This window comes from Panthera leo, chromosome B3 (genome assembly GCF_018350215.1).
Source record: "Panthera leo isolate Ple1 chromosome B3, P.leo_Ple1_pat1.1, whole genome shotgun sequence".
Classification (NCBI taxonomy): domain Eukaryota; kingdom Metazoa; phylum Chordata; class Mammalia; order Carnivora; family Felidae; genus Panthera; species Panthera leo.
This window is the reverse complement of record NC_056684.1, coordinates 100,740,592-100,768,070: the sequence shown is the minus strand read 5'-3', so window position 1 is coordinate 100,768,070 and position 27,479 is coordinate 100,740,592. Positions and strand designations below refer to the sequence as shown.

The 27,479-nt window shown below is 40.5% G+C and overlaps 1 pseudogene; it reads right to left on the bottom strand.

The window, feature by feature from the left end:
* Positions 1 to 9,785: 9,785 nt before the first annotated feature.
* The window catches only part of LOC122222650, an 85,604-nt pseudogene continuing 67,910 nt past the window's right edge, over positions 9,786 to 27,479 (bottom strand).

Genomic DNA, 27,479 nt, shown 5'->3' with positions numbered 1-27,479 from the left:
GACGACAAGTGTTTTTTGGAGGAAAAAGATAGGAAAGATGGAAATTAGCATAGATTATTATAAGGTTACTTTTCAGATTCAAATATTCATTAAATAAGTATTAATAAAAGTAAAACACAGACCTAACACTCGTGAGGATTATGTCTCTGTCTTAATCACTGCTGTATTTTTTAGCGCGCAGTAGTTGCTCAAATATATGTACCACGAATGAATGAATGTTCACTCTTACCTCTCAGAAGTCTTTCCCAAAGCTAGTAGCACCTTCTGTCCTCCTATCATAAGTTTTACACATATTAATTGACACGAGACAATGTAACAAATTTTTCTTCAAAAGCACTTATAAAGTATTTATTACTTTGCCAACTAATAATATTTCTGCACATTTTCTTCTGTACGTATATGTCTTTCACATAGCCAAGGTCACAGGGAACATAGATGTGAAGTCTGCATATTTCTTTATTATCTTAGGGCACAGCTACATAGTAGGCTTTCCATAGACATTTGTGAATGTAAAGCAGCTTTCATAATTATTTTAGGACTGCAGAATATTCCTTGAAGTTAATGTACCCCAACGTTTAAATCAAGGTCCATAATGTTGAACATCTTGGTGATTTCTCATTTTTTTACTACAAAAAAAAATTCTAGAGTGAACATCTTTGAAAATGCATATTTGCGGGTCTGGTGAGTGATATTTCTTTGAAATTCATTAGAGTGGGTTGACTGGAATAAAAGGTATGAGCATCTTTATGGTTCTTGTTACGTACTGCTAAATTTTCTTTCTAGTTCCAAAATTCTAGGATTCGTAGAGAATCTCACATTCTCAAGTGGCTGCAGCAAAGACTAGAAGCCAGCAGCCAGCTACTGGTGCCACCACAGTCCTAGAAAATGGCAAAACAGACATTCCCACATTCTTTTCTTTCATGGATGATTAAAACAAAATGGAAACCTTGTGCTAGAAATTGGCTTACGGCATCCAATGGAAGAAATATCATGTTACACAAATGACCAGAGACTAGTTGGATAAACAAGATAAACTCAGAGTTGCATTCTTTCCCAGAATCTGAGTGGAGCGCTTTGGAGCATGGATTCACAATTCTGTTTCTAGCCTATTTTTAAAATATCGAAGAGAAGGACCAGATGTCACAATGAATTAATATCCTAGACTTTTAAATCTGGAGACATAGGTTCAAATTCTCCCTGGTTGAAAGTAAATATGAGTTTTCTGGCTTCTTGGAGATCCGTTATGGATATTTCATTCACCCCCAAACTTGACAGTTGAACAGGATGATCCCTGCATCTTCTTTTTCATTGCGACCCAAGGGCTGGAAGCTCAGAAGAGGTGAGGCAGGTGCCATAACTAAACTGAGGGAGGAGTCAGCTTCGTCTCCTATCTTCTCATGTATCTTCAATGTAAAGTCGAAGGCCATCAAAGGGTAGCTGCAGAATCCGTGGGCATGGCTATGGTGCTGCTGCTGTTCATCCAAGTGGATCTAATGAAAGTAGTCCCCCCGAAAGTTTCCCCTCAGCGACACACACCTCTGTTTTCAGGTCAGTTTCTGAGGTCTCATCACAGAGACTGTGGCTATGTCATTAGCAGTCTTATGCACCATTGCCATTTCTTCTGGAAGGTCCTCCTGCTCTGTGAAGGTTATGTACCCTTTCTTTGTGCCCTCACCACATCCTTCTCCCCGTCATAATATTTCTCTGACTTGTAATCATGCTGTACCTGTTGGTTCCCCCAGCTGGTCTATAGACTTTCCCCCTCCACCCACCCCCGAACAGAGTACTCGCATACATACCCAGGTCTCCAGCAGAGTACATACCTGCGTCTAGACGCATCCTCTGACCTGAGTCTCTCAGCATCTCAGGAGGATGTTCTGAATCACCCTGGAAACCCTCTGAGACATCTTTCTGAAGAGAAGAGCAGTTCTGATGAGGCTTTCCGATGTGACCTGCGATGATGGAGTGGTCTTGGGCTCCCTGCCAGCTGAGCATCTCAGCACAAGTGAGCTAGACTTCCCCCAGAAACTCCACACAGATCCTCACAGGAGAAGTGTGACTGGTATGCTGATAGGAAGTGACAGGTGATCTGTCTCAAAAAGACAAGGGAACAGAAGGAAGGATCATCCTTTATTTGACTGATGTCAATATGCAGCCCAGGATAACTCCACTTCAGGAAAACCCAGCCTGAGGAATTTGGGGTCAAAGAAAAAAAAACTCAACTACATGTACAACTTTATATCTGCTTTCTTTTTAGTTAAGTTGGGTTTTTAATTTAAGGTGTGTTTAAATAGATTTTTTAAAAGGCAGAGGGAGCACATTCCTTCACATGTCTCTCTCCTGACAGTGTTCCTATGGGATCTTTGAGTGAAGAAAGCCTGGCTGATCCCAAATTTGCTCAGTAGGTGGGCTATGCACTTCTCTTTTGACACATGCTTGAAAAAAAATCATGTCTTTTATGGCATAGTAAAGACGATTGAAATCATTCCTTCTCCCCCCACCCCAGAAACCTAGGAATGAATTCCTCATCATTGAGGAAAAGTCCAGAGAAAAGAGCAGCCACCCAGGGTAGAGAAGGGAACCCAGAGAGCCAGTCAAATCAGACCTGAAAAGACCAGCCTCCTGCTGCCAACCTGCAGTCACAGGTAAATCCCAGAGAACCTCTTTTTGTTTCATTTTTTCCTGAAAAATAGAATTCAAAGTTCCTTCTCTGAGCCTCACTATACCCTGATATCTGGGATGATTGCATCCCACCTCTCTTGAGCTTGGGTGCTAAACTTTCTTCCCAGAGTTGAGTTTTTAAAGAAAACAGGTTTAAAACTGTCAGCAAGGGAGGAGAGAAGTCCAAATCGCTCTCATGCTTGAACCTGTGGGCCAATTTGTTTGTAATTGGATTGGTATGCAGCAAAGATAGAGCCGTCCGGGGGAAATGCTCCGTGGCCCCCCCTCTGGAGGGGATATTTCTCCTGATGCTGATCCTCAGTCCAGCACCAGCCCCCAGTGGGGGAGAGGCAGAGAGACCCTGACCATGGAAGAGAAGGGCCAATTGTGTGCAGCAAACAAAACAAAAGGACGGCAGGGACAGCCCCTTGAAAGGAGGCAGGACCCTTCACCAAAATAGACCCAGAAAGTAGAGCACACGTTGCAGGGTCTGTGTCCAAACTCAGAGACTGTGGGCCAAGGAGAAAGGTTGGATGAGAGCAAGGGGGGAGGAGACAGTGCTAGAGAGGGTTCCAACAAGAAACTAACAGCAGCCCTTGCCAGAAACCTGAGGAAAACTTTTTTTAAAATAAAATGAAATTGCTACCACTTCTATCGCCTCCTCAGTTGAGCCTCCACAATCCAACTGTCAGCCAGTCATGTAAGTTCCACCTCACGGCCAGCATCAGTGGCAGAGGGAGAAAATGTGGATTTGGGAAGAAACAGATCAGGGTTCTAATCTCGGTTTTGCTACTTGCTCTTGAGGAGATTTGGGGGCAAGATATTTAGCCCAATGGAGCCTCAGTTTTCTGGATCTGTAAAATGAAAATAACTCCTACTGGAAGGCTGGTTTAAAGGGATCTTGAAAGTTTGAAGAACCATACTGGATACCATTTGTTGTCAATCAGCATTATCCTGACCCCTTTCATAGGTTCCCCTTTATCTTGGGTGCTAGATGTCTGGGAGCCACATGTCTCCAAACTTCGTTTCCACCAATGTTCTGGATATAACATGTTTAATAATAGAATTCATTCGTGGGATATCTGTAAGGCAGAAGAGAGCAAGAGCCCCATCCTTCTCTCAGCACTGGTCCGGGGTGACAATGTGAGCTTTAGCAGATGTGACCAGCGTGGCAGCTGGCTGGTCTCTCTCACTGCCAGGCACCAGCTTCAGGGTTGTGGGTCAGTTGTGATTTCCCACAGCTACCTGGAAGCCTGTGATGGCAACCTGAAAGCAAGGAGCAGCCCACCTTACTTTTTTGACTCCAGGCTTTTCTACAATCTAAAAAGCACTGGTATCAGTTTTCTACCACTGTGTAACAAATTACTACAAACTTAAAACAGCCTGAAATAGCGCGTGTTCATTACTTCATGGTTCTGTAGATCAGAAGTCAGGTGGGCTCAACAGGGTTCTAGGTCAAAGTCTCACCATGCTCAAATCAAGATGTCAACTGTTGACAGGGATCTTATCTGGAAGGTCTGGGAAGAATCTACTTGCAAACTCATTCAGGATGTTGGCAGACTTTATCTCCTTGTAGTTTGAGGACTTAGGTCCCCAACTGTTTGCTGGCTGTCAGACAGAAGGGTCTCCCATCTCCTTAAAGCCATGCACACCCTTCCCCAAGCGGCATCCTCCACTTTTAAACCAACAATGACACACTGAGTCCTTTGCCCAACATGGCAGCCAGAGCAGAACCCATCACACCCAATCCCCTCACACTTGGACTCTGACTCTCTTTTCTCCTCTCAGCCAGACAAAGCTCCCTGATTTTAAGGGCTTGTGTGATTTGATCAGACCCACCCAGGTAATCTCTCTTTATGGGCCAGGAGAAGCAATAAGAGTGCCAAGGAAGGATGGACCATGATCAGGTTTATATTTTCACACAACAAGTATTTACTGAGAACTTACAATGAAGGTAGAAAACCCACCTTGGTACTGGGAATAGTGCCATATAACATCACATAGTCACAGGAGTGATGCATCAGCATATTCGTGGCTTCTGGGAGTTGGGTGAGACATCTTTGCGGGAGCATTTTAGGAATTCTGTCTACTGTAACACCTAATACCCTCTATTAAATTACATTCTTCTTTGAAAAACCTAGAGGGGTTTTGTTTTTCTGTACTCAACCATAAGTGATCTGAGATCACAGTCTGCAAACAAACTCTGACATGAAGAAAACAACACTTTATAATACTCTTACCCTTGGAACTTTGTGGACTCTTACCCAATAAACATCAGTTCAACAAACAGTTGTCTAGCAACTGCCATATGCCAGGTTGTGCTACGTTTAAAGGAATCAAAAAGGGTAAGAAACCATACTGTTATGGTCTAATGGGAAAAAGAGACACATGAATAGAGCTTTTTCAATGTAACATGTCATCAGAGATGATAAGAAAGATTAGGTTCAAAGTTGAGTATCATTCATTTACTCAAGAACTATTGATCTGATATCTACTCGGGGTCAAGCATTGGCTTAAGTGCCAGTGACTTAAAGATCAATGAGGCATATTATTGCCCTAGAGAATCTCAAAGCCAGTGGAAGAATCAGATATCACATTATTGCCAGACAGCACTTTTATTTTCAGAAATCACAATAAACTGCTGTGTTTTAATAACAGATGCAATTTTTGACTTTTTGCTAGTAAACCCCAACTATGCTAAATACTTTAGACATATTATCATATTTAAGTATGTTAAATTAAGTCTGTTACCTTAAGTCTGAAAGTAAGATGTAATTATTTTCTGAAGTTTACAGAGACTGGAAACCAGCCACTTTTCTAGGATAAGATTGATCTGGGTTTGCAACCCATATAGACTCAATTCTCACATCCCTTGTAGAGGGTATCATTGGATGTCTAATGTTCATGTTTCTGCCCAAAAATCCTTCAGGATCCTTTTCCACTACTTTTGTGCTGCCTGCCCCATCGATCCCATGAGACAGAAAACTTCCTACAGCCAGAACCTGCCCTCTTTCCTGGGGAACTATCTTCTGAGTCTCCTGTACCCACACAAATGGAGAGGGCAGTGTCTGGGAGTGCATGTTCCCTGGGTGGTCCTTAACCAGTAACTGATGGAAGTGACAGTTCAAACACACTAGTTCCTTTGCCATGGTCAGGAAAACACTGACACTTGATTTATAGAGTTCCTGAATCTGCCTGCAGATGGGGCAAATTGGATCTTTGGTTGGACTTCATGATTGCACAGTTACTCGGCTTCCTCCCCTCCCTGCCCTCCACCCCCCACCCACACCTTTCCTAGTTTCCCCTGGGAATTTCCTTACAAACATTTACACACAGATCTGAGTCTGCCCTAAGACATCTGCGCTCTGACATTTATACTGCACTACCATGGGAACCAAGGGATGAGGGTGATTAACTCCATTTGGGCCAGTTGGTGAAGACTTTCCGGTTATGAAAGATAAGCAGAGGTCTGCCAAGATGGCAAGTGGGGAGAAGAGCATTCCAGGCAAAGGAAACTTCACACACAAAAGCACAGAGACAGGAAGATGAGGACAAGTCAAAGGATAGATTTAAAAATTGGACATGCTGGGGGTGCCTGGGTAGCTCAGTCCATAAAGCATCGGACTTCAGCTCAGGCCATGATCTTGTGGTTTGGTTTGTGAGTTCAAACCCTGCATGGGGCTCTCTGCTGTCAGCACAGAGTCGGCTTGGGATCCTCTGTCTCCCTCTCCCTCCTCCCCTCCCCTGCTCTCTTGCACGCTGTCTCTCTCAAAAATAAATAAACATTAAAAATAAATACAAATAATAAAAATAAAAATTGGACATCCTGGAGCAGGAGGTAGAAGGAGCTGAGGGGTCTGCCAGGAGTTGGAGTTCCCAGGTTGGGAGAAGCACCTGAGGGTGCTAAAGAAGGATGGACCATGATCAGATTTATGCTTTCACACACCAAATACTTATTAAGAACTTACAATGAAGGTAGAAAACCCCCCTCAGTACTGGGAATATTTCAGGACCAACCTGATCTGTCCCTCGTGGACTTATAGAATGATCTTTTTCTGTCCAACACAGCACCACTAAAGATGTGTGCCCATTTAAATTAGCTAAAGTTGAAATTTAGCTTCCCAGTCACATTAGTCACATTTCGAGTGCTCAATAGTCACATGTGGCTAGGCTTTTCCATGGCTCAGTGCAAAACATCCTCAGCCTTGCAGAAAGTTCTATTGGATGGTGCTAGTCTAATTACATCAGAGGATGGCTATGAGTCTTCTACCTAATTTAAATTTTTTTTAAAGTTTATCTATTTATTTTGAGAGAGAGAGAGAGAGAGAGAGAGAGCAAGCAGGAGAGGGGTAGAGAGAGAGGGAAAGAGAGAATTCCAAACAGGCTCCCCACTGCCAGCACAGAGCCCAATGTGGGGCTCAAACTCACAAATCATGAGCTCATGACCTGAGCTGAAACCAGGAGTCAGAGGCTTAGTGGACTAAACCACCCAGGTGCCCCTCTTCCACCTAATTTTTAATTTGTATGTGGCTATCTCCTACTTAGTCTTTTTTAAAAAGTTGCTCCCTGTGCTTTTCCTTTTTATACAGAAGACTCTGAGGATTCTTTTGATTACACAACTGGGCCTCTGCACAACCACCTGCATTTGGCAATCAAATTGTAGTCGTGGTTGTCAAAAGACCAGGATTGCAGAAATCCCTTTGAAAGTGCACGTGGTCCTTTTATGTGCTGGATGAGGGAGATATGCTCACACCTGCCTGCAGAACCCAAGCAGTGGAGTCTGCCTGCCTCCATCTGTTCATAATGTTCATTCTGAATGCTTGGAGCTCAAAGCCCATCCTCTAAAAGCAAAACAATATTCAGGAAAAAAGCTCAACGTGAATTCCTTGCCTGGCATTCTCCCATTTCCAGGGCCACAAAAATGGAAGCAAAACAGCCACTAGCAACAGTAATCTCTGAAATCTGTCAAGAGATTTAAAACTGATGATTGTTTAAAATTTTACATGATGGGGCACCTGGATGGCTCAACTCGTTGGGCATCCGACTTCAGCTCAGGTCATGATCTCACTGCTCGTGAGTTTGAGCCCCACATCCAGCTCTGTGCTGACAGCTCAGAGCCTGGAGCCTGCTTCAGATCCTGTCTCACTCTCTCTCTGCCCCTCCCCTGCTTGCTCTCTGTCTCTCTCTGAAAAATAAATAAACATTTAAAAACAAAACATTAAAAGTTTTACATGACGTCTTTCTCTGACTTATTTCACTTAACATAATACCTTCCAGTTCCATCCACGTTGCTACAAATGTCATGATTTCATTCTTTCTCATTGCCGAGTAGTATTCCACTGTATATAGAAACTACATCTTGTTTATCCATTCACTGTATGTTAGCCAATTTGACAATAAATCATATTTAAATATATAATCACTCCTTACTAATTTAAGCAAATTTTTACATGGTAAACTAACAGGAACTGGAACTTTTGTTAAAGAGTCATTTCCCTGTAATTCATTTATGTTCTTACACGAACCAATGAACAAAAAAGTGTTTCATGATAGTCTAGAATATAAAGCCATCAAAAACATAAAAACTGGACTATGTGATCAAATATTTTAATCAAAGTGTCACTGTAGAGAAATTTAAACCTAACCATTCTGAAGTACGCAGTACAAATCGTAATGACTGTGGCACTCAAAAACTAAATTTGCTCTAAAGAGGCAACTTTATATTCAGTTGAGTAAAGATTATGTCTCCCTATTCCTGATATGATACAGTTTTTAGGCTCTAAATAAACATTGCCAACCTTATGAAAGCTCTTCTATTACAACGGTTAGAGGGGTTGGTTATGCATAAGGGAAGAGAAAGCACTATTTTTTTAGATAACAAAATGTCAACTTTCCAGGATTTTTAGTAGCCTTGATTTCTGATAAACTGGGAAACACTGGTAGACTAGTTCCTAAAGGCCTGGATCAGCTACAGAAACTAGGGGCTAAGTAGCAGAGATTGTATTATTTCCAGGGGAGAGAAGGTATGGCCGCAATAAATAAGATTGCTCTTACACATACTTTGTTATGTTTTGTTTCCTTCATTTTCTTTGTTGTTTTTTGTTTAGCACTCGGCTGATTCTGCTGCCCTGCCACTGGCATGCAAAAGAGTACAAGATATTCCCACTCTCCTCTTTGTCTAATTCCACAAGCCTAAGGAGGCAATAATGACCAACCTCTTGGAGTTTTCCACTTGATTATAGAGAACAGCATTGTATTCCGCAGTATACTCTGGCCGCCCTGCCACCAGATGAAAGGAAAAGCATAAAAGCCCAAGCAAGCCTGGGACTCTGCCTTTCCTGCCGCAACATGCCATCAAATGCAGCCGGGGCCCTCCACGGAGGCAGCCATTCTGTTGTTCACGTTCACCGAGTTCAGCTGAGGATGTCTGAGATCAACAGGTGGCCTTGCTAATGGAACAGATTCGCTCATTGTTTGTGTGTTTAATGAATCATTGAGTTACTGATCAGCAGTGAGCAATAGAAGCTGTTCAAACAGAAAAGAAGCCCAGCCGGGAGGTGGTGCCGCCACCACGCTCCTTTGAAGCCCTGCTGGCCCCACGGGCTGTGAGGGAGGCTTAGGGTTTACTCCCTCCGGTTCCCAGAAAAGCTGGTAGCAAGAAGAGGGTATTATTTCTAATTGGATGATGAAAGTCAGCTCCGGGGACAGAGACCAAAGGGCCAAACGTAAAAAGGGGAGGAAGTGAAAACATCTGAATCAAAAGGTTGAGGTAAAACCAAGAGACAGGTGTTTGCAGTGAACCGCGCAATAACCCTCGTCTTGCCTCCCTCCCCAGGTCCTCAGGAAGCAGCCAAGTGGGGAAGGACAGCAAGGAGTAAGAAAAAGCAAGGCTGAGGATTCGGAAGCTGATTTCCTTACAAAGAGTTCATGGTACAGTGGAAATTCTCTGTCTTATCAGGAGGCAAGGCTGACCTTTCTTTGTGAGATTCCCACAAGTTGTACCAGGGCCTTTCTTGTGAGTAGAATTTGACTGAAGATATGCCAGAATGGCATTACTGGGCCATGCGTGTCCTTTTGTCTCCACAGATAAGACTTTTCATTTGTCACCATTTGAAGTCTGAATTTTAAGCAGATTTGTAGACTAGTGGCTCATATCCATCCACTCGTTTGGCTGTATCACCTGTCTTATCCCAGGGGACTTTCCAGAATTATTGCCTTCACCATGAAGTGACGTGAGTTCCCCAATTCAAACCTGGGCTTCTTTAGCATTTTTACTTTTCAACAAACATATCATAGAGAAGATAAAGAGATTGGCACGGCTTTTTTATGTCTTTCCCAATGCTGACTGCAATCGGTTTATTCACAACATATTTAAAGTCATTTGTACCTCTTCAGTCATGATTTCCATCATCTTCTTCTGGATTTGGTGGACCTGTAGGTTCTGAGTGTGAGAGGTCTTCCAAATATGATCACACAACAAATGAAGCATATAACTATTCGTAGTCTTGATATCGACATGAGCTTCGTCCTGGCCTGACATTTTCTCAACCATGGAGCACATTTTTCATGGGTAAGATCCATGTCATACAAATTGGGCAGGCAGTTTTGCCTTGAATATACTCAGTAATTACTTCGGATTTTCTAATGCACATTCATCATTCTGCAGAGCAACAGGCCTCACTTTAACAAAATGACCTTTGAGGCAATCAGATGCATTTTGGTTCCTTGGGTCCCTGAGACTAACAATTTTCTGTGTTTCCTATATCAAACATGGCTGGTGCTTTCACATCATTTCAATCTTCCTTAGAAAATGGTTCTTGGTTTCCTTTTGCCACCTTTTGTGGGAAGTGTTTTTTTTTTAAAGGTAGGGAACATATGAATGATATAACAGAGGGTGGTTTGGTGAGGAGAGCACTGTGCTATGGGTTAAGTAATGTGGGTCTTAATTTCAACTCTGCCACTGTCTCTGGAGTACCATTGGTCATATACTTTCCATGGTAGAGACTAGCTACCTATTCACCAAACTTCTTTCCTTCCCTCTCCAACACACAGCTAAACCCAGGTCCCAGCTTTCCTCATAGTCAGGTGTGTCCATATGACAGGCTCCAGCCAATGGAACATGCACCAAGGTTTGTAATTAGACCTGAATTATAATCCTTGCAGCTGGCCCTCCGTGCTCTCTTTTCCCTTGTCTTCAGCTGGATATCGATACCTAGGTTGACCTTGAAGTTCACAGAGCCTCTGTAAAGCTTGGGTCCCTTTGGCCCTCAGGGTAGCTGGAGAATCTAAGGTAGCTGGAGTACCCAAGTAGGACACCTCAGCTCTAAGCGATCTCCTCCATTTACCTTAGCACACTGTACAAACTCCTTCTACATGTTCCATAAAGCTGAACAGTAAAGAGGTATTTCCATGGACTCTGATGTTTCTCTTAGCCCTACTATCTTTGATTCAAAGCCATCACCCCATTTATACCTTCATCTTCTACCCCAGAAGGGAGGATGCCCTTCCTGTCTCTTCAAGCTCTGGAGGAAGGAGTGAGACTTTTCTCTATTACATTCTCCCTAAAGGATAGAGATAAAGGAGGAATAAAGAGAGAGAAAGCAGAAAGTCTATTAGAGCCCTCCTATCAGTTAATGGGAGAGAACAAGGAGGAAGTATAGAAGGCAGTAGGATGAATGGAGATTCAGGCCAGAGAAAGAGGGTGTGATTTGCCCTTGCATCTGCTCGTGGCAGATCTTTGGGCTCTAAATCCCGAATGAGGGCCTGAGTCGTGACAACAAACTTCTATTCCACCAGCACATCTCTTGCCATGGGTTTGTGCTTAATCGATCCAGCCTCAAATCCTTTCAGAACTGAAGATCTCAGCTATTCCAAAATGTATTTCCATATGCCCTCTTCAGTAAAACCTTCTTTTCAGAGGAGGATGCGAAAGCTATCACTCCTTTTGACAATGTCATTGCTATTTGAAAAACCAAGATGTATATATACACATGTGCCCTGTGTGTACATAACTTACAATTTTCTGATTCTGAATGTTTGTGTGCACAGTGGAATGTTCACTCCTCCTGGATGTATAAGCTGCACCATACGTCCCTATAGCGGGAATGTGTCTCAACCGTAGAATAAATGGGTTGCATTTGGTCTGTGGCATTAAACAGGCAAACTAAGTACTCACTACTGAGACAGGCATAACTAGTCTACAAAGATGTTTATAATCCCCCTTTTTTTTACAAGGTGTGTGAAGGATAATTCCACGTTTTTATGTCTTTTTTTTTTTACCTTTGAAACATTTATATAGTGTTTATTATATAACAAGCATAATGTAATGAATATTGTTCTAAATGTTACTCAGATATTAGTTTATTTAATTCCCTATTAAAGTGGGATATTCAGGACTCCCACTTCCTGGTGGGAATCTGGTGGGAAGTGGCAAGGACCCTGGGTCAGAAGATCTTGTTTCCACGTCGGAGCATGACCAAGTTTGGCTGGCAGAGCTGGAGTGATGAAATTGCACCTCCGCTCTGCTATCACGGTCTTGAAGTAAGAAGTGCAAGCTAGATGACCTCCAGAGTCTAATCCAATTCTAGGACCATTTTGAATTCACTCTCTTCCTGGACCCCATGGCTCCCTGTGATCTGGCACCTGACAAACTTTCCAGCCTCATCTCATATCCCAACCTCACTCAGCTCCAGTCCCATTTGGCCTCCCTTTTTTGTTCCAAAAACACTGAGCTCCTTCCCAGCTTAGGGCCTTTCCACTGGCAGTTCCTGCTGCTTGAAGCTCTTTCCTTGCATCATCTTGTTGCCTCTTTTTTTGTCATTCAAGTTACTAATTAACTTCTTCAGTGAGTCTGTCCCCAACATCTCAGCCTAAACTGTTCCCACACCCAACACTAACTTCCCATCAATCACGCTGATTTACTATCACCTGTCACCATCTGATATTTTCTTGTTTATTTATTTGCCTCTTTGTGTGTAGTCTGTCTCCTCTCACTAGGAATAAACCCCATGAGAGTGAGACGTTATCTGTCTTATTCATCATTGTATCTCCATTGCTTACATAAAAGCACAGTAGCCACAGAGCCCAGCAAATCTAGGGCTTCCAATAGAGGCAGAAATGGAGCCTGGGACCTAGAGCCATAGGATTCCCAAGAGTCACACACAGGAGCAGAGGGGTCACTTAGTGCTCCACTTGCCCTTTCTCACTCAATTCAGTGATTTCAGAGCAAATGTTAGGGTGACTATGCATCGACACACATCCTTTTGCTCTTACTCACCTTCTACCTCTCAGAGACAAACTGTGGATTCTCAGGGACATCCTGTGCAGTTGCCTCACAAGCAGTAAATAGCGTATCCGCCTAAGGAGACCAGTGCTGAATCTGCTGAGAACAGCTGTGCAGCTCTAGTTCTGCAGATTTGGGCTTCACAATCTGAGGGACGAAGGCCAAGACTAGTGGCCAGTGGGACTTAGATAGCCTGGATGCTAAGCCCTATGTGATGCTCTGCAATGGCAAGAAAGGTCTCAACTGAAGCTGATCCAATACTGGCTGGCTGCCCTATGCAAGGGTATGCCTTCTCTCCTAATAGAAGAACAGGGTACCAAACCAAACATAGTAAACATTCTGTCTCAGAGAAAATCCTCTGGGGTTTAAGGAAGCCATCGAGTTTCTGGGAGGGACAGCTACAGAAGGTGCTTCTTCCCACTCAAAAGGCAGAAGTGATGCTTAACTCACAGCTGGAGGCATGGTCCCCACCCAGGTGAATCACCCGGAACTAAAGTAGAATAAAGAGGAATAACGCTGGTGAAGTCACAGGGCAATGTCAGAGTGTCACCATCTGGATTTCAGGAGTAGGGGCAGGGCCCTGTGTGTAAAGATTCATCTCAACACATCTATAACCCAGAGATAAGAGTCCACGTGATCGTTTTTATGGTCAACTAACTTTGACATTTCCTTCTCTCCGACCAGTTTCGGAACATCCAGGTCTGTCAAGAGATATCCTTGTGCTCTCCCAGATTCCTCCACTCTTCAGGATCTCCTACCTCAAATACCACAGGTAATGACAACTCAGGACTACTAGTGATTTTCTATCCTATAATAAAAAGATTATAGGGTCAAACATTTCAGCACTTCCCTGTCCCAGTATTTGGTCAAGAAGTTCTTCCTTAAGCATTGCTGACATACCTCTTGCTGCAATGTCAGCCCATTTCTTCTTTTCAACCTACTGTGGAGAAGCAAAATAATGAGTATCCATATTCTCCATGATTTTTGAAAACAGTGAAATCAACCCTCAGCTTTCTCTCTCTCTCTCTCTCTCTCTACTAAATTTCACAAAAGGCCATGCCCCTACCACTATAATCTATCTGGTAATTCTTTTCTGGACTTTAATTTTTTACATTATTTAATTTATTTTTTAAATGTTTATCTTTGAGAGAGAGAGAGAGAGAGAGAGAGAGAGAGAATGAATGAGCAGGGGAGGGACAGAGAGACAGGGAGACACAGAATCTGAAGCAGACTCCGGGCTCTGAGTTGCCAGTACAGAGCCCAGTGCAGGGCTCGGACCCACAAACTATGAGCCAAAGTTGGACGTTTAACTGACTGAGCCCCCCGGGCGCCCCTCTTTGAATCATTTTAAAAATGCAGAAGTCAGAACTGCACATACTGCTCTTGTAAGGTCTTTGGCAAGTCTTGAAGCAACAAAAGGTTTCTTTCCGATTGGTGATGTAGAGTTTCTGTCATTTTCAAAGTATACTGCTGAATCATATTCAATTTGCATCTGGATCTCAGGTTTCTTCTTGTCACATATACTCATCCAATCCTTTCCTGGACTGCATTCGCTTTTTGTTCCTAGGTGCACGATGAGATCCCAACTTTATTCTCTTTTAGACAGGTGGCCTCCCAAATTTCAAAAGTTTATTTACATTTATTGTACCAGAAAAGTCAGCCAGCTGAGAAGAGATGGCTGTACATCACCTGACAAAAATATGGAATGATCCTGGTCCCAAGAAGATACTGATGCGGCAAACCTGGACTCCCTCTCGGGTTCACACTGAGCCTTTGATGACCAGGATTTGTTTCACAGTTCCTGCTATGACGTACCCACTGCATGTTAGATCCATCTGGCCCTCAACTTTCAAATAGTTGTTGGAAATCCATTCTCAGCATTTTTTATTTCCCTGACTTGTTTTCACATATACACAAACTACTCTATTGTTTTGTGTGTCTGGATACAATTTTTTGCTTCTTTTTGTTATACGTATATGCCCAGGTCTTTTCCAAACATCATTAACCGCACCAAACTTCTGCCCCTAGGTTTAGTGCCCTCACCCCAACTTTGTCCTCTTTCAGATCATTGGCTTCCCACATTTACCATGTTTACTCACATTTTTCTTTCCCTTTCCTGAGAGGTTTTAACATACTCAGCCAGTAAAGACCGCCTGGAGTAGCCAGTTTACATTTGTACTTTCTGCATAATTATCACAGCGTTTCCTTTAGCTCTCCAAAGTATTTTGATTGAATGGTAAATTATATGGTCACCCTACAGATAGGGCAGGCTGACTCTCTGCTATTCTTTCAGACTGACTCTGAACCACCTGAGGGCACCTTAAACTTGTTATACATTGTCCTCCCTCTGAGACTAGTTTTGGTAGTCTGGAAAATGAGTATCTGACCCTGGCAGAGATGCTGTGGCATTGCCTAGGACTTTAGGCTGACCTTTCTACCATAAGGGCCCGTGAGGATTAGATGTTGATTGCTCTGATTCTATGAAGCATTGCATCATGAAGGTCGTGTAATGATTAAAAACTGTAACTTTGGAGGTGGATCTGTTGAAGTTCAAATCCTGCCTCTGTCACTTTTATTTGTATCATTTAATTGGGACATATAAACCCACATACAGGTTTTTTTTTTATCAAGAGAGTTCCGAAAGAGCGTTCATACATGCACAGACCCGGCACTCACTAAGTGGTATTTGCAATCCAGTGTTTGTTGACTTCTCATGTCACAAGATCTAATAGCATGGATATATCACAGGCGACTCAGCTCCAGGCCAGCTTGCTTATACCACTCTAGTTGACAGTAAACTTGGCCAAATTTCTCCAGCACTAGAACTTCCACTCTACAGGACAAACCCAACAACCCTTCTTGTTTGAATGCCCAGTAAAGGTTGAATTATGTCCTTCATTTCTTCATTCAGAAAGCACATGTTCTTTCAGGCACACAGAGCTAGGAGCTGCAGGGAACCTGAAGAACATAATGTCTATGCCTAACCTCAAATAGCTTCTTATTGAGCTGGGGATAATAGAAGTATACGCACAAAATCCAAATGACCATGTGAGACATTGGACCCAGAAATGGTACAAAGAAATATAATGATTAAATGTTAAATTAGCAGGACCTCACATAAGATCTAAGTTCAGAAAAGAGACAGATAACCTAGAAATATAGACACCAAGGGAATCAAGACCTAGAATAAGATAGAAGTAATGGATTGGGAAGAGAAAGATAAATGTTAGCTATACACTAAGTTTCAGAATCACACTAATATTTGGCAAAAGTTTCAGTCTTGTTTTCTAGAAGGCTAACTAGCTGAATGTCTACCTCAATGTCATTTTTAGTAACCCAGACCATGTAAAATGATCAGCGATCCTGGGATTGTGCTGTTTACAATTTCATCTAATGAGCATAACAACGCTAGGAAGATAACAGAAACAAGACATTTTGGATTAATTTTTTTGATAGAGTTACTAACTTTTTATTTTGCTGAGTAAGCACTTGAGGAAGGACAACACTTACTGTCACTTCATAGAAGGATATTGTGACACCAAAAACAGTAAATAAGACACAATCGGACAATTTTAATATCTTAACTTTCAAGTATGGGTCTGTATTCTAAATCTCGTATGTGTGAGCATATGAATGAGCGCCATTCATATGGGTGCTCAGAAAGGAATTCTAGCACAGAATAATGTAACAGAATAACCAGCAACCAACAGAAAGATGGTGAGCTGCTGTGGTCAGTTCTCTTTAACCACAGACCAAACCCCTTGATGCAAAAGAGATTTGAGAACTTCATGGTACTTGTGCAAGGTATACAAACAAGTCGGCATAGTAGCTAATGCATGTTTTGAAAAAAGCCACTTGACAAAGTCTTCACCCTTTACAGATAGCAGTGCTGACGCAGCAGGACTTAGTACCACCAAGGTCACCTGAAGACTGCTGAAGCCTGCTGAAGAAGTAGCAAATGGGAGGCACCTGTAGAAGGCAATGATTCCTTCAGGGTACGTTTTCCAAAGACTCCCCATCATTTCACACCAGGGTGTGCCTAAAATGAGAATAGAAATCCAGAAGGAGATTCTGGAAAGGTCTTGTTACCTGGAGAGCAAATTACCTTGTCCCACTGATACATTTATATATCCACATTTTAATTACAATTTTTTTTTTCTCAAATAATGAAAGGAAGCAGCAAGAATGTTCAAAATACACGAAATAAGCAATTTAAATGGGAAGGAAAATCTTAAATTAGCTTTTGATAAATAATCAGAAAATTAGTTCTTTATGTATTTTTTTCCATTCATAATCACCTATTGACTATCTCTGCAGCACAAAATCTGGAACCATACGGCATGCATTCAAATCCCAGCTGGGTCACTTGCTGGCTATATGACCTTGAGTTAGTTATTTAAATGTGCCTCAGTTTCCTCATCTATAAAATGGGAATAATCAGAGTGCTCACTTTTTTTTTCTTTTTGAATTTTATTTAAAGAACATCCACCAGAGAGAAACTTTCCATTAAGTAGAAGAGAAATCAAATACTCTGTAATAAAGACCATCCAACTAAAAACAGATTTGAGCCATAAAATGATAAACAATTTGTGTTTTATTTCAAAGGGCAAACTCCATTCATTATCTGTAGGACAATATAACCCACTTGTCTTGAGTGTTCAATGAGTTAATATTTATAAAGAAAGCATTGGGAATAGTACCTAGCAAGTAACACACATGGTGTAGTGTTTGAGTTAAAATGAGATGTACCAAGCATAACCACGGCTCACAAACAAAGGTACCCTTTTCAAGATTATTTCAAATAAATTACATCATCACCATCAACCAAATTTTCAAGTCCAGGAGTTATAGAGAACATAATTTATAATTCTAGTTAATTAGTTTTAGAGAAAGGAAAGTTTAATAATTTGATGGTGACACTGTTATCAGCCATATCCCACACTGGGGGATTATCCAAACAGTATCTTGCTTCTTCATCAACCTTAGCTGAAATAAGTGAATGCTGAATACACATTGATTGAATTAAATTAGACTGAATAGAAGAGGAATCAGTTCAGAAGATGGAGCCATGTGGTACCATGGATGCTAATGGAAGAAAAGTATAGAATAAGGGCACATGACAAGGTCATTTACTTCAGGAAAGTTGAGAAGCATACAGGCTAAGAAAGGGACAGTGGTTCAATGGATTAGGAGATCCATGTGGCCTTTGGTTTCAGTAGCAGTTTCGAGAAAGCCAGATTACCAGAAGTTAAGGAGAGTGTTCTCTGGAGTAAACTGAAGGCAAAAGTAAGAATATATGGAGGATGACACCTGTAGATGTTAAAAGGGTTGAAAAAAAATCCTTACTGTATGGGGAACCCACATGTTTAGAAAAAAGACACCAGAGAAGGAAGACTGAAAATATATAGAAATTAGAGTATAACTGATGAAGAAGATTCCAGAGGAGGCTGAAGGGGGATGAGATGAAGAACACAGGCAGAGCAATTGTTAGGTGGAAAAAGTGAATATGAGGAAGCTCAGATCAAATGTCCTTGATTTTCCTGGTAAAGAAATAGAGTAAGGGTATAGCAGTCTCTCAGAGGACTTAAGGAAAATAGAAAAGTTTAGAACTGCTACTATGAGGAAGATGAGATGGCATCAGCTGGACATGAATAAAAAGTGATCCATTTAGCCCTGGACACCCAAATAAGATGCCATAACAGAGATCTGTGGGGAATCTAAGCACCACCTTCAGTAATGACCCACTTTCCAGAACGGTGAGAAGGTATGTGGAGATCACAGGCTTGGGAGAACCAAGTCCACAGAGGACCAATTTTCAGCTGGAAAGATCCTGCATGGCTGACCCAGGCTGGAAATAATGAAGTGAAGACAGAGGTGGAACAAGTACAGGTTCTGGAATTGGAGGGTACAGTGAGGACAAGGAGTGGCTTTAAGATGTGGGCCTATGGGCATGAGATGGAAAGACAGTGCATTATTATCAGAAGAGCGTTCGAGGAGTATAGGATCCTGGAGGTGGCAGAGAGCAAATGCCAAGAATCAAGCCTTGAAAAACGTGCAGAAGGAAGCTAGAGACTGTTAGAGACTGAGGGCAGCACAGACAGTTGGGATGTGCACAGCACACTTCTGGGAGACAAGAACTGGGAAGACAAAAGGCACAGAAGGTGGAATTAGGATCCTGGGGATTGGAGTTTGGCACAAATGGGTTCAAACCCAGGCTGAGTCACTTAGTTGTGTGATCTTGGACAAGCTATTCCATATCAACTAAGCTTTATTTTCCTTAGATGGAAAATGATAATGGGAATAATACCTGCTTCATAGAGTTGTTCTGAGAACCAAACACAATTCCTATAAATACTTTTGCTCAGTACTTGGCTCACAATACCCATTCAAGAATGTTGTTATTGTGCAAATTGCATGGTTAACTTTACTATAATCTGCCTGCCAACTTTCTTTGTAAACTTCTCTTCTATGTAGGCATTCATGATATGGCCATGCTTTGATGATCCTCTTACTACCTCTCTGCACTATATCAGTTCTTTTTCTCAGAAAAGACTTTGTGAGACAGAACAACAAATTCTGTTATCTACTCTAGGTAGGGAGTAATGTGTCCTGATAAAACAAATATTCTGCTTTATACATGGATAACCATTTTTTGAATAATTAACATAACATAACACATTTACTAAAACTGTGCTCCTCATAATGTAAACACTCTTTAGTGATTAAAAAAATCAACTTGGGGTTTTTACTGTCTTCATTATCTACACATTGTCATCAGTATTTATTATCATCTTCCTGTAGATGAGCAGAACACCAGTTACATTCCTTATAACAGAGAGCATCTGACCTCTGTGAATGTAAGTATGTATAATAAACATTTATACGTACACTGTATTCAAAAAGACCAAGTTCCAAGAATACTAAAAATATGATAGAAAGATCAACTATATGCATATTCAGTGTCAATATTTTGGATTAAGGAAATACCCGGAGTCACCAAAAACTTTGGGAGTTCAGCATCAACCTTCTAGTTTGTTCCTTCAGATCAAAGAAGTATGAATTCAGCTATGCATGGAGAAAACAAAGGACAGCCAAGAAATTAAGCACATCTATTACACTCATTGAGGCATCAGAATTTAACTTTTGGAAATAGAGGCTGTTTTAGATAAACTTCATTTTAAAAAATCCTTATTTAAGGATCTCCACACACAGCACCAAATTCTGTCCTCAGATTCTTAAGGGAAACTGGGTCTGAAATCAATATAGGCACTGTTAGAAAGGATTTGAGGATTGAATCAGAGAATAGGATTTGGCCCCTAGGACACAAACCATGCTACTAATCCCGGAGAAAGGATTTGCCCGTTTAAAGGATTATAAATTTTTGAAAAGCATATTCTGTTGATAATACTTTTCATTTCCTGCAAATCAAATTACTGAAGGATATTTTATTGTGCATAGAATTGGACAATATTTTCATTGTTGTTGTTTTAATTTCTTTTGTATTAAAGGGTACCAAATTTCAAAATAATTAGATATGAAGTTTCATAGGCCCAAATGGCGACACATCTGAAGACTCCAACAAATAAGCTAGAAATAAAGCCTACCAGCAAACTGGAAGACAATCGCATCTAAAAGAAAGTCTCCTCTTGATTTCTGGTACTGGCGTTTATGAGTATGGAAATATCTGCAGTTTTACAAGACAATAGCACAAAGGGATATGGACAAGGAAGGACAAGCCCAGCAGACTTACGTGGTGGACTCTGTCTCATCCTGGCCACTTCCCACCCTGGACTCATTTTACGCCAGTGAAACAAATAGTATTTTAATAAGAGGAAAGCTCATTGGTTCTTCAACTTCCTTAATGGAACTGGGCCTCCAGAAGCTATTTGTCAGGCTCAAAAGAGAAAGCAAGCAAGCAAGCAAGGGAAACATTTGAGGTCATGTAACGCTTTGGTCTCCAATATTCTCAATGCTTCCCTCTGTGCACAGACCTCACTTTGAAGTTACCACCAGCCACAGGCCTAGAAAAGCCACTCACTGGAGACCATGTCTAATTCTTTGTTCTAACAGGCTCCCAGATGATTTTCTCTGGAGACATAGCCAGCAGCAGCAGCAGCATATTTTATTTACGCCAGCTTAGCGTAGGACCATCCCCACAATATAGCAGTAAAGATCTGACCCTGTGGGCTTTTTTCTTGCTCTGAATTTTCTGCTGTTGCTCAGACAGGGGACCCACCATGGCTGAGAAAGGAAAGGTGGGATGGGGGTGGGGAAGGAGATGCCTGAAGTCACAGCATAATGCCATTAGTCTGAGTTCTCCCATGACGGAGCCCTCGCTGGGAAAGACAAATACATGTGAAAAGATGATAACCTCACGAGGCAATAACTTTCTGAGAGATCCTGAATGTTATTATGTACTGGTTATTAATTTGATTAGCTTTCAGAGAAGTAGCCACACTTCAGGGGCCCTCTAAGAACCTCATCAACCCTTCCAAGGTTTGCCCATCTCTAATAAGCTAGGTCTTTTCAACAATCATCTAACCACATGATTTCTGCAATTCTTGGCCAGTTGCATAACGACAAAGATAAATGAGGCTTTTTCCAGTTGCTTCTAAAATAAGTTCAAGACTGAATTAATATGAATGGAAATATTTTTTGTTTGGGTAAGGGGTAGAAAGAAGAGACTGCATGTGTGGGATTTGCCAACACCTACAAATATGTACACCGTGTGTCCAGAGTGAAAAACTGGGGAACCCAAAACTCCTAAAGTGGTGACATTCCATTAAATTCATTCAGTTTCAGCAGGAGCTAGGAAATTCCAAATTCCGAAGATAGACTTAGTTATAAAAGAGATATTTCTGGGATTCTTGAATACCATCACTCATTCAATGAAATATGACAACTATGTTATTTCTAAAAACAAGGGTTGAAAAACGTTGGAATATCTCCAATCTATTAATTTATGTACTCCTTCAGCTCTCATTTGTATTAGGAATATAATGGGTGACAGGAGAGCTTGAGAGTCTGAGAACAGCAAAGATTTAATGACTGCAAAAGAAAAACATCTTACTCAAAACTGCACGAAAAAGTGGGATCTTCATGCTCTAAGAATCTGGACTGAACAGAAAAAGACATTTCCCTACTTGTTAAACTAACATCTCACCATGTACCATTAATTCTTATTTGAGATACACTTACAGTTACTAGATGCCTCTGATTAAACGGTACCCATGTGCAGAATACTATAGATTAAAGACAAACAAAAAAACAACTTGAATTCTTGTTCTGATATAGCACCTCATAATCTAATGGAGGGAAATAGCACCCACAGACCTAAGAACCTGCAAGATCTCAGAGATCACCATTCCAAGTGAAAACACACAACAGAGGGCAAAGTCCCTGAAGGCAAGTGGAAATCATTAAGAACAAGGGAAGTCAGTCAGGGATACCTTTCCCAAAGAAACTTGAGGTTTTAGGTAAATTTGAGAGGATAACATGGCTGGATGACAGGAGAAGGTAAGATATTCCAGTGGAAATGAAGGAAATTAAGACCCTGAAGCAAAATCTACTTCATTGTTCTTTTCTTTCAACCTTAACTGCAATCCAATTCTCTCCTCCTAATCAGTAAAGGAAGAGTAGATATCACTTCTATGGTTAAGTTATAAAGACTGAGGAGTAGGTTCCAGTTCAAGATGGGATGTAGAAAGACTCTGAACTCACCTCCTCTATGGAACACACCAAATTATACCTATTAATAGAATAATTGCTCCTGAAGAGCTGAAGGATGATTGAAAAGCTACTGAACAACCAAAGACAGAGAGAACAGCAAGAGAACAACAAAGGAGACAGAGACATAGTAACAAAGGGAACCCCCACTCCCAACCCAATGAATAGCAGTAGGGAGGGATAGTACTAAGGGGCTGGAAATAAATTCCTCTGTCCTTGGACACAGAAAAATACCCATGGTTTAAAAGAGCAACTAGCATACAAAAGAAACAATACTACAACTCTGCCAAGCAGCAGAGGAGCTGTGGGAATGCTCTCCAGGTCAGAGAGACTGGAGTACAAGGCTTATGTTCCCATGCCCCCATGGAAGCCTGGACAGGAGTGCGGGCTGGTCCCATCATTTGGGTTAGCTTATGACTTTAGCAAGCCCGGGTCCACAGGTCTACACCAGCCCAAGATGCAGTGGGACACAGAGGAAAAACCATGGTTGAGAACAGCTGAGGAACTGTAGGAATGCTCTCTCTCCCTCTACCCTGAGGACCCAGACCAGAGCAGGACCCAGCTAATGGTGAGCTTCTCTTTTTGTGTGTTGTGGTATGGACCTCTTTGGGTTCGTTTTGTTTGGAATTCTGTGCTTTTGGACTTGGAAGTCTATTTCTCTCCTTACATTTTCAGGGAAGTTTTCAGTTACTATTTCTTCAAATAAGTTTTCTATGCTTTTTTCTCAGCAAGTCCCAAGTCTCAAGCCTACTCTACCTGCCCTGTGGTGCTGAGGCACAAAAAACAAACCAGAAACTACCCCTTCCCCTTCTCTTTCTTCTTCTTTAAATTTTTGCTGTTTTATTTTACCTTTTTTTTTTTAACTTTTTAAAATTTGTCTTGTTTTGTTTTTATTTTTTTCTTTTGGGTTTTGTTCTTTTCTTATTCTCTCTTTTTCTCTTTTATTCTTTTTTTCTCTTCTTTTTTCTTTTTCTTTTTTCCTCCTTTTTCTTTTTTCTTTTATTATAATTTCTTCTTTATTCTCTCTGTAAAAAGTCATGGTTTAAAAGAGTAGCTAGCATATACTACCACTGTCCAGCCAGCCCCAGCAAAAGTCACCAACCACACAGAATCTGCATAGGGGTTTCCATACACAAGGCCACTCCTTCAACTTTAGAAATAGTAGCTTCATCTGAGCCATAAACAAACACAGAAAGGTGAGCATAATGGGGAGACAGAGGAATATGCTCCAAAAGAAAGAACAAGAAAAAACTTCAGTAAAAGAATTAAATGAAACAAAGATAAGCAATATGCCTGACAAAGAATTTAAAGTAATGATTGCAGGGGCACCTGGGTGGTTCAGTCAGTTGAGCATCCAATTTTGGCTCAGGTCATGATCTCACAGTTTGTGGGTTCAAGCCCCACATCAGGCTCTGTGCTGACAGCTCAAAGCCTGGAGCCTACCTCAGATTCTGTGTCTCCCTCTTTCTCTGCCCCTTCCCTATTCACACTCTGTCTCTCTCTCAAAAATAAATAAACATTAAAAAAATAATAAAAAATAAATAAATAAAGTAATGATTATAAAGATATTCACTGGGCTGGAGAAAAGAATGGAGGACTTCAGTGAGACCTTCAATAAAGAGGTAGAAAATATTAAAAAGAACCAATCAGAGCTGAAGAATACAATAACTGATATAAAACACACACTAGAGAGAATCAACAGTAGATTAGAGGATGGAAAAGAACATATCAGTGACCTGGAAGATAGCATAATGGAAAGGACACAGCTGAACAGCAAAAAGATAAAAGAATTTTCAAAGATTAGGATAGATTAAAAGATCTCTTGGACAACAACAAGTGAACAAACATTTGTAGTATAGGGGTCCCAGAAGAAGAAGAGAGAGAGAAAAAATGTAGAAAACTTATTTGAAGAAATAATAACTGAAAACTTCTCTGAAAACATAAGGAGGGATATAGACCTCCAAGTGCAGGAAGCACAGACTTCCAAACAAAATGAACCCAAGGAGGTCCATATCACAACACATAATAATTACAATGTCAAAGATTAATGATAAAGAAAGAATCTTAAAATCAGCAAGTAAGAAACAAAAAGTTACCTACAAAGGAAAACCTATAAGATGATGAGCTGATTTTTCTTACAAGCCAGAAGGAAGTGTCATGATATATTCAAAGTCCTGAAAGGAAGAAAAAACTACAACCAAGAATACTCTACCAGTCAAAATTATTCAGATTTGAAGGAGAAATAAAGAGTTTCCCAGACAAACAAAAGGTAAAGGAATTTATCACCACTAAACAAGACTTAAGAGAAAGGACTTCTTTAAGCAGAAGAGAAATGGAAATTAGTCATAATTAGACATAGAAAAATATGAATAAAAAATGTAAAATATGACAACATACTAAAGCATGGAGAAGGGAGTAAAAAGGGAAGAGGAGAAAAAGGAAAAGAAAAAAGATTTTTCTTTTTCTGTTTTTTTTTTTTTTTTTTTTTTTTAAGAATGTGTTCGAACTTTAATGACATCAAACTAAATATGGACTACTAATTACTTAGGATGTTATACATGAATCTCATGGTAAAGAGAAACCAAAAACCCATGATAGATACACAGAAAATAAGGAGAAAGAAAACCAAACAAAACACTATAGGTATTCATCGATCCAAAGAAAGAGAGCAACAGAAAAAGAAAGGAACTAAGAAGAACTACAAAAACAATCAGAAAACAAATTTTTTAATGCCAATAAGTACATACCTATCAATAATTATTTTGTGTGAAAATGGCCTAACTGCTCCAATTAGAAGACACAGAGTGGAAGAATGAATAACAAAAACAAGACCCATCCATGTGCTGCCTACAAGAGATTCACCTCAGACCTAAAGATGCATACAGACTGAAAGTACAAGGATGGAAAAACATTCACTGTGCAAATGGAAGAGACAAAGAAGAGCATTATATAATGATAAAGGAATCAATACAACAAAAGGATATAACAATTATAAATATCTATGCACCTATGCATCCAACACTGGAGCATCTATATACATAAAGCAAATATTAATGGACATAAATAGAGAAATTGATGGTAATACAATAATAGGAAGAGATGTTAACACTCCACTTACATCAATGGATAGATCATCCAGACAGAAAATCAATAAGCAAACAGTGGCTTTGAATGGCACACTGGACCAGATGGACATAACAGATATATATAAAACATTCCATCCAAAAACAATAGAATATACATTCTTTTCAAGTGTGCATAGAACATTCTCCAGAACAGATCACATATTAGACCATAAAGCAAGACTCATTAAGTGAAGAAGATTGAAATCATACCATGCATCTTTTCTGACCACAATGGTATAAAACTAGAAACAAATCAAAAGAAAAAAAAAACTAGAAAAAAACACAAACATGTGGAGACTAAACAACACAATATTAGAAAAACAAAGATCAATGAATCAATCAAAGAAGAAATAAAAAAAATACACGGAGACAAATGAAAATGAAAACAAAATGGTTCAAACTCTCAGGGACACAGTAAATGCAGTTCTAGGAGGGAGTTCATAGCAATACAGGCCTACCTCAAGAAATAAGAAAAAACTTAAACAAAAAACTTAACTTTATGCCTAAAGTAACTACAAAAAGAAGAACAAACAAAACCCAAGGTGACTAGAAAAGGAAATAATAAAGTTTGGAGCAGAAATAAATGAAAGAGACTAAAAAAAAAAAAAAATCAATGAAACCAAGACAAACAAAATTGACAAACTCCTAGCCAGACTCATCAAGAAAAATAGAGAAAGGACCCAAATAAATAAAATCAGAAACTAGAGAAGAGAAATAAAAATGGACACACAGAAATACACCATGATCAAGTGAGATTCATTCCTGGGATGCAAGGATAGTTCAATATTTGCAAATCAATCAACATCATACACATCAACAAAATGAAGGACAAAAATCATATGATCATCTCAACAGATGCAGAAAATACATTTGACAAGATTCAACACCCATTCATGATAAAAACCCTCAACAAAATGGGAACATACCTTGATGTAATAAAGATCATGTATGAAAAACCCACAGCTACCACTATTCTTAATGGTGAAAAACTGAAAGCTTTCTCTGAAGTCAGGAATAAGACAAGGATATCTACTCTTACCATTTTTATTCAACATACTGCTAGAAGTCCACTGCAATCTAACAAGAAAAAAAGAAATGAGAAGAATCCATATTGGTAAAGAATAAGTTAAACTGTCACTGTTTGCAGACAGCATGACACTACACATAGAATGTCCTAAAGATTCCACCAAAAAACTACTAGAAGTAAGAAACAAAGTCAGTAAAATGGCAGGATACAAAATTAATACCCAGAAATCAGTAGCATTTCTATGCACTAACAATGAAGTCACAGAAAGAGAAATTTAAAGAACACCATCTAGGGGCCCCTGGGTGGCTCAGTAAGTTAAGCATCTGAGTTCAGCTCAGGTCATGATCTCACAGCTCATGAGTTCAAGCCCCGCATCGGGCTCTGGGCTGACAGCTCAGAGCCTGGAGCCTCCTTCCAACTCTGTGTCTGCCTCTCTCTCTGCCCCTCACGCTGCTCACATTCTGTCTCTCTCTCAAAAATAAATAAACATTAAAAAAATTTTTATAAAAAACACCATTTACTGGGGTGCCTGGGTGGCTTAGTTGGTTAAATGTCTGACTCTTGCTTTTGGCTCATTGTTGTGAGCTCAAGCCCTGCATCAGGCTCTGTGATGCCAGTTTGGAGCCTGTTTGGGATTCTCTTTCTCCCTCCCTCTCTG